The following is an 8,246-nucleotide window of genomic DNA, read 5'->3' as shown; positions in this document are numbered from 1 at the left end:
TCAATATTTTTTTTTTCAAGATTCAAAGTAAAAAAAAAAGTACAATTTTGGTCATGGTGATTACGTAGGAATGAATTTACACAAATGTGCATATCGTGACGTAACTGACTGGGTCTTCAACCTGTGCCTTCAGGCGCACCATTGCAAACCTCATTCTGATGCATTAGACCAGCCTTTCTCAAACTTCTTTGACCTGAGGCCCGGTCATGGCAGACTTTGGGGTCATAGGGCTCATCTACATGTACCCAGAAAGGCTACAATAACTCTTGGCCACGTTATATTGAAATTTGACTATACAATACTCAATGCCAAGGGCGTAGATTTGCGTGGGGTCCGAAGGACGTGTCCACACCAATATCAAATAATGACTGAAATGTCCCCACCAATATTTAGGTCGAAACGGAAAAACGCGCCTCATGCAAAGGGTTAAAATAATTTCCCACTTCAGTTGACAGTGATATATGTGTATAGCCTATTAAATGGACGTTGGAATCGACCAAATACCAACTAGATCGCGATGGCATTTGTGTACTATGACAATGGTTACTACTAAGGAAAGGGAATGCATGCTTTTAACCAGCATTGCTATAAATATTTGCTGAAATGAATGAAAATGGCAAAAACACGAGGATGTCAGTAAAAACAAATGCATTTCTATGGGCTTGACGTGGTGGAGATAGAACATGAATGCAAAACATTGTTTCCAACTGTTTTCTCACTCATAATGGCAATCGATTTGTTACTTTGTCAGATGACAGAAAAAGCAACCCAGCCGCTCCCCTTATCAGACCGCGGTGGTGTGGCAGGGTCACTCAGCAGCAGGTTCTTGAATAAGGACATGGTGGTTAATTGATTTTTTAGTGTTAGCTTGTTATAGGCTAGTTAGACCTAGTGAATACTACTGGTCTTCTTCAAGATTTGAGTCGTGCTATGTCACTGCTCATGACATCAATATTTTATTTATAAAGTGACAGAGGAACCCGGCCAGGTTGTTGCACAGATAGGGAAGATTCAGGGCTACAGTGTTCCTCAGATAGGGAAGATTCAGGGCTACAGGTACATTTTGACATGGTGTTTTGACTAAATGTTTTACTGCATATGCATCAGTAGGTAATGCATCAAAGCAAACGCATCATACATTATTTAGGGGGGGGGGGGGGGGGGGGGGGGGGGGGCTGGGTAGTGTCCCCACCAAAGCTCAGACCAAACCTACGCCCTTGCTCAATGCTATACAGTGTATTATACAGTCTCTGCTCTTTCTAAGGAAGTTCCAAAAAACGTTGTTCTATTAAGTTTCGTTAAATAAATAAATAGCCTTCCAACAGGTTGAAGCGGAGCTTTGATACCAACGTTATCGATTAGTTTCAGTTTCTCTCCCGCAGACGCGCATTGAATGAATGTTCATACCACCACTTAATTGTAGGGCTCCATGTTTAATGACATCGATAGCAGAAACGTTTGTTTTATTTTTTCGTCGATCCGCGGTTTCTTGATCAACTGCGCAGCAAATTATCAAATGAAGCACCGGGCCAAATTTCACTCCACGACTCCGCGGAACAGCAGTCTCCATGTTGCGGACCCATATTTTGAGAAATGCTAAATAGACCACAACCAATTTCAATACTCCGACACGGTCACCGTTAGACTAGGGGGGGAGAAGGGATGAGAAAAGATCTGGCCACAGTTCTTCCAGAACTTCGTGCCAAGTAAAAGCGTTATCAGTTTGTGTGAATGAAACGAAGCGTAGGACATAGTGTGACATGCGTAAAACCAATGGTGTAGAGATGACGCCACAGGGTTTTATTTAAGTGAGCCACGTTTGCATGTAGGCAATTTCTATTCACAATACTTGGGCTTACTAAAAGAAACATTATTTTATTGCATTTGTATTGGTTGTTTAGAGTAAAAAAAACAATCGGTCGGTATTAACGCAAGTTTACAACCGGCAAGTCGGTCGGACTAAAAGGGGAAAAAAATAAATATTTGGGTCGGTTCTAAATTGACCGGGTCGGTCGGGTTACGGCAAACGAAAATATTTTTAAGGATGGCCTTAGGTAACTTTCCACGCTGATGGTGCTCAAAATGCAACACAACTGTGTTCAAAGCAGGATGAGGAAAACCTGAGGTTGTGTGTTTGTACAAAACTGAGCGAGAATTTTATAGCTTTGAAAATATTTAACATTGTTTCATGTGTAATTGAGATTGCAGAGTTGTGGGAAACTGAGTCAGTGCATCACCAATCCCTGTAATAGTAGTGGTAGTAGGCCAGGCCTAGTAGGCGCTATTATACATATGGCGCTGTAGAATGGTTAGGGGTATATACTAGGGAGTTTATTGTTTCGTTTTGGCAAGTAGCCGTGTAATAAGCGGGATAATGTATAGAACGCCGGTCATTATTGGGAAAATAAGTCCCTTCAGGGCGGAACAAGACCCCTCCGCTGCGCGTCGGGGTCCGGTTCGCCCTGTCGGGCTTATTTTCCCAATAATGACAAAAAAAATTGTGCACGCAAGGCAGCATGGGAAAACCCAGGCAAAAAGTAGGTAGCGATAGCAATGCTACTGACAGGTTTAAAGTAGGTAGCGATAGCAATGCTACTGACAGGTGTAAAGTAGGTAGCGATAGCCTTTTCACAACAGCGCCACCTCTGTTCAGGAGAATACTGCAACTAGTGTCGCGACCACCACGTACGGAAAATGTGTGTGTGTGTGTGTGTGTGTACCTGGAGAGTGTGAGTTCCTGCACTCTGTAAAGCTTGTATCAGCTGATCCACATGGACTCTGTCTTTGATGTTAACACCTGGTCGGCTCAACTCTAGGATCTAAACACAAACAAAATACACAGAAAAACACACACACAAAATAAACACATACATATGCACATTATAACAGGTATATAAAAAACAGGTATGGTGTCTGTGTGTGTTTGTCAGATATGAAAACATGGTGTATGTGTGTGTGCATCAGTATGTGTGCATGCGTGTGTGTATGTATGTCTGTTCGTGTGTGTGAATATGTGAGTATTTGTGTATGTGTGTGTGTGTGTCTGTGTGTGTGTGTGTGTGTTACCTCATGTTTGCCGAGTTGGTTCCAGACAGACAGAACCTTCCGGACTCTGGTCCAGGGAAACTGGAACACCTGAGAAAATGTGTTTTTAGATGCAGATGCAGGTTCATGCAGGTATACATACTATACATATATATATACTATACTAGTATAAGTATATATACTCTTTTGATCCCGTGAGGGAAATTTGGTCTCTGCATTTATCCCAATACGGGAATTAGTGAAACACACTCAGCACACAGTGAACACACAGTGAGGTGAAGCACACACTAATCCCGGCACAGTGAGCTGCCTGCAACAACAGCGGTGCTCGGGGAGCAGTGAGCGGTTAAGTGCCTTGCTCAAGGGCACTTCACCCTCCGGTTACAAGTCCGAAGCGCTAACCAGTAGGCCACGGCTGCCCCATACGATCATTTAGATGCAGATGCAGACTCGGGTGGATGATGTATTTTTAGATACAGATGCAGGTTCGGGTGGGTGGCGGGTGAGTGATGTATTTTTAGATGCAGGTTTGGGGGTGTGGCGGGTGGATGATGTATTAGGGTTAGGGCTCGGGTGACGCCCATCCACGCACCTCTACCACTGACGTATGCCAGCAACCATTTCACTTCAGGAAATAAACTACATTTTGGCACAAGATATATACAGCAAGAATAACAGAATGGCTTTAAGCAATGTGGAGAAATATTATGCAAAATCTCAGCCCCTAAGACTGTGCCCATTGCTCAAATTTATGGTCATCTAATGTCGAACGTCAGAGTAATTACATTCAAAACATACCTTATGATACACCACAATTTATAAAGGAACAAAGTTTTAAAAGAAAACACAATATATCAGATGGATTACACGAATAATTGATAAGGAAGTACAAGATAATTAGACGGCCGCTTCTGTTCTAATAAATATAATGGGCAGGGGCTGCATTAAATATTTCATGGCCACCAGATGGCGGCATGGCACTGCACTTCGGGCCTTATTTGGTTGTAACGCAGAGTGAAATGGCGTCATCTAGTGGCCGTGCAGCGCAATAGCGCCATGGAATATTTAATTTAACGGAAATTACGTTAGAAATCTTTGTTTTCCTTACTAATTATTCGTGTAATCCATCTGATATTTTAGGCGTGTTCGTCTTCATGCAGATCGAGCTCTCCGTTGTGTTCAACCCAGCATGCATCACATCAAGTCACATCTGCACAGATCTGCATGAAGACGAACACGCCTATTGTGTGTTTCCTTTTTAAACTCCGTTCCTTTATAATTTGTGATGTAATATGAATATAAATATTCGTTTTTGAATTAAATTACTCTGACATGTAAGGGATTACAGACGCCGAGGTGACCTGTAATACGTGGCCAAGGGGGACGCGAAGAACAAGTTTCCTCGGCCCGAGATTTCTCCACGTTGCTTCAGCCAAATTCTGTTATTCTTGCTGTATATATCTTGTACCGAAATGTAGTTTGTTATCAAAGTGAAATGGTTGCTGGCGTAAGTCAGCGGCGGTAGTGTGAGCACAGTATCGTTTTGACGTGTGGAATTGAAGTCAATGGGGGCCGTAAATCGTGAATAGCGATGACCAAAGAATATTTCTCCGGGTAGCGGTACGGAATGACCTACCCATGTTTTGATCGTCATGCCGACAAATTTTCTCCGTCAACCAAAATGTGTAGCCAGCAAAACTTTAAGCTATTAATTCATAACTAAAAATTGAAAAGACATCTCATTTGCCAAGGACTGATTTCGATCTAGCATTTGCGAACGCCTTGAGGCAAACTGTACATGAATGATAGAATGATAGACACGTCCAACATGTTTTTCAACAACCATCTACTGTCACTAATTTCAGAGATCTTTAACAAGAAGCGGACAGACGGATTCATTTCGACTAATTCGCCCCGGCTGTTACGTTAACTTCGCTGGAACAGCTGCCGCAAGCCAACGTTACTGCAGCGCTAACAGCTGACTGTGCTACATATAGGAATTGCTAATTGGCTCTTACCATCATTAGGCCCACAGGGCAGTTACAATGTAAACGACCATTGACGTTCAGTCGTGAAAAAGTTATTGGTTAGTAAACTCGCTAAGTTGGCCAGCTGCACCACAGACATATCTACCTGCACAACCAAAACAAACCTGTGTCACTCCTATTCCTTCCCCCAACTCAGCGCAATATTGGTGATTGGTTCCTAGGTCTTCACTTCTTGCCAGGCCATTGCCGTCCAGATATCAAACTCTTACTGGACACAATTGTGAGAGTTGAGCACCAAATTTGCCGTGAAAAATTAGTGTAGAGAAACATTATGTGTGATTAAGTGAGCAAGTGTAATGTTCAAATGTGTGTCCTTGTCAAAAATCTTTTCGATACAAAATAATCCTAGGATTTCTATCAGATGTTGGAACCAAAAAAACATTTTTGATAAGGCATAGACTTTATAAATAGGTCCATAGAGTGACAGCAAACTCTCTCTGTGGTTGATAGACTCTTATCATCTACCATGTGGTCCATATGTAACAGATGCCAGCTAGCTTAGCTGTGCTTGGGGAACGTTGGTAAACCTCACTCCCCGACGCCTCAAGAGTGCTGCTGGCATGCGAGCTAGTAGCCTGGGCTTGCTGCTGTTCGCGGGTTTGAGTCCGGACGTGTGCAGGGCTGAATCGCGCAGGTTCAACACAACGCAGGTTACACATAAACTCTCATAGACTTATTTTAAATAAATAGGGGTTTATTTATTTTGTAATGTGAAAAATGCATGAGTTCAAGCACAACTTCTAAACTGAAATTTGAAGAGCAGATAAAAGCAGCCTCCGGAGGGCGCTCTCGTCCGAGCGCGCACATCGTTATCTCGTCCGAGCGAGCACATCGTTATCTCGTCCGAGCGCGCACATCGTTATCTCGTCCGAGCGAGCACATCGTTATCTCGTCCGAGCGCGCACATCGTTATCAAACATTTCATTTAAGTGCATCACAGTTCTGTTGTTGCAGGGTGTATCATACACAACACACCACACAACCCACATTCATCATACACAATACAACCTCCTCAAACACAATACAGCCTCATCATACACAATACAGCCTTATCATACACAACACAACCTCATCATACACAATACAGCCTCATCATACACAACACAACCTCCTCAAACAATACAACCTCATCATACACAATACAGCACACAATCTCTCTTCAGTCCTGGAGAGAGCTGTGTGTGTGTGTGTGTGTGTGTGTGTGTGTGGTGGTGGGGAGGAGCTGTGTGTGTGTGTTTATGCAGGAATGTGAATTCATAATTAATTTGGTCATATCTGCCACAGTGGCAGTTCAAGCATGCCTCTGTGTGTGAGTGTCTATGGTGTGTGTGTGTGTGTTGTGTGGCATGTGTGGAGTGTATGTGTGATGTCTGTATAGTGTGTGTGTCGAGTGTATGTGTGATGTCTGTATAGTGTGTGTGTCGAGTGTATGGTGTGTGTGTGTGTGTGTATGGTGTGTGTTATAGTGCGGGAATGATGCCAAAAACCTCCCTTCCTACAAAACCGGTGGATCCATCAAACGTCATGTAAAACGCTTTATTGACCACTCTACCAGCACGTCCAGGGCTTTGTCATGACACATTTGTACCAGCAGGCAGAGTTCAGGGCTTTGTCATGACACATTTGTAGTCTACCTCTCCAGAGGTTTTGTTTCTGGTGCATTTTGTTTGTTTGTCTTTAAACATAATTTTCTACTAGCTTAGATTTTAGTTTCACATTATGTTGCAAGCAACGCTTAACATGACCAACATAGGGCTACAAACTGTGGTTAACTAGTGTCGATAGCGGATTGACCAACATAGGGCTACAAACTGTGGTTAACTAGTGTCGATAGCGCATTGACCAACATAGGGCTACACACTGTCGTTAACTAGTGTCGATAGCGCATTGCGTTAACTAGTGTCGATAGTGCAGGGTGAGTGTGTGTGTGTGTGTGTGTGTGTGTGTGTGTGTGTGTGTGTGTTTGTGTGTGTCGACTGCGCATTGAGAGTAGTTGTGAAACATTGGAACTTTTAGGAACGTACCTTATAGCCAAATTGAAATAAATGCAAATTTATGATAAGCCTAAGCCTAACGAGTTCGCCTTCTTGCCATGTCAGCTCCAAACTCTACTTTATAGACATATCTTCATTAGTGGCAACATTACAGCATTTAGGCTATGTTAATCTCAAGCCTAATATTCAAACTGCAGTCCAAGGGATACATCTGTCCAGTAAACTTTGTTAACCTTGAGGCTACATAATCACATATTTGGAGATGATCTGAAGTGGGCTCATAGGAATGCTTCCATAACTTAATGATTTAAAAAAGAAAAAATGTGGCCCCAGCTGTGGCGCAACTGGCTGGGGCACCTGCACCGTACGCCGGCGACCCGGGTTCGAATCCCACCCCGATTCTCTCTCCCACTCACTTCCTGTCACTCTCCACTATCCTGTCGCATTAAAGGCATAAAGCCCAAAAAAATATACTGATAAGCCTATGGCATTTCTCATATCTCGTAGATCAGTGTTTCCCAAAGTCTGGGTCGCGATTTTATTTGGGTCGCCAGCACAATTTATGTTGTGTTATAGGCCTAACTGATACCTTTTGTCATTTGATACCAGGAAAGCTAACATATTTCTATAAGGATGTAGTTTGTTAACTACCACAGTCACGGTTTTGTCATAAAAGCTCATGAAACTGGCGCATGGAACTGGGGGACGAACGCATTGCAGAGGGGATGCCTGAGCATGGATATCTACCTCTCAAAATGAAACCGTTCTGTAGGGCGCCTGCCATGTCCTGTACCTCGCAGTTGCAAACTGCAAGGGACATGAATCCGCCTATTTGCACTAACATTAACAGATACCAGCTCCTCAACTTTTACCGATTAAAATCTAGTGACTGTGTTGTCAACTAAAGCAGACATCCATAGACCGGACATAAGGGCATTTAAGGGCAACCTCCCCACATTCTTATTTCTGATTTAAAATGCACACCAGTGCACAATTTAAATTTAAATGGACATTTTAAACACTATTTCTCTCGTTTTCTAACTCCAAAGTAAAGGCACATTCTTCCGGCTATTGCGCAAAAGCCTCTTGTTCTGATATAACGACTATACAATATAATATAATACAACAATACAATAACGACTTGAGTTATTTGCTGTTT

General features: G+C 42.8%; 1 long non-coding RNA gene across 1 annotated transcript; it reads right to left on the bottom strand.

The window, feature by feature from the left end:
• Positions 1-2,805: 2,805 nt before the first annotated feature.
• LOC143102996 (uncharacterized) lies at positions 2,806-5,169 on the bottom strand. The gene is made up of 3 exons (XR_012982683.1): positions 5,064-5,169; positions 3,067-3,135; positions 2,806-2,819 (listed from the first exon to the last, which is right to left on the bottom strand). It is a non-coding gene; the product is annotated as an uncharacterized LOC143102996 (long non-coding RNA).
• Between the last annotated feature and the right edge of the window lie 3,077 nt (positions 5,170-8,246).

This window comes from Alosa pseudoharengus, unplaced genomic scaffold (assembly GCF_046254945.1).
Source record: "Alosa pseudoharengus isolate Yale_2024_CS ecotype anadromous, Long Island Sound unplaced genomic scaffold, YU_APseudo_1.1 YU_APseudo_1.1_scf_4, whole genome shotgun sequence".
Lineage (NCBI taxonomy): Eukaryota > Metazoa > Chordata > Actinopteri > Clupeiformes > Clupeidae > Alosa > Alosa pseudoharengus.
Note: the sequence above shows the minus strand (reverse complement) of the source record. Positions and strands in the feature narration are given on the sequence as shown.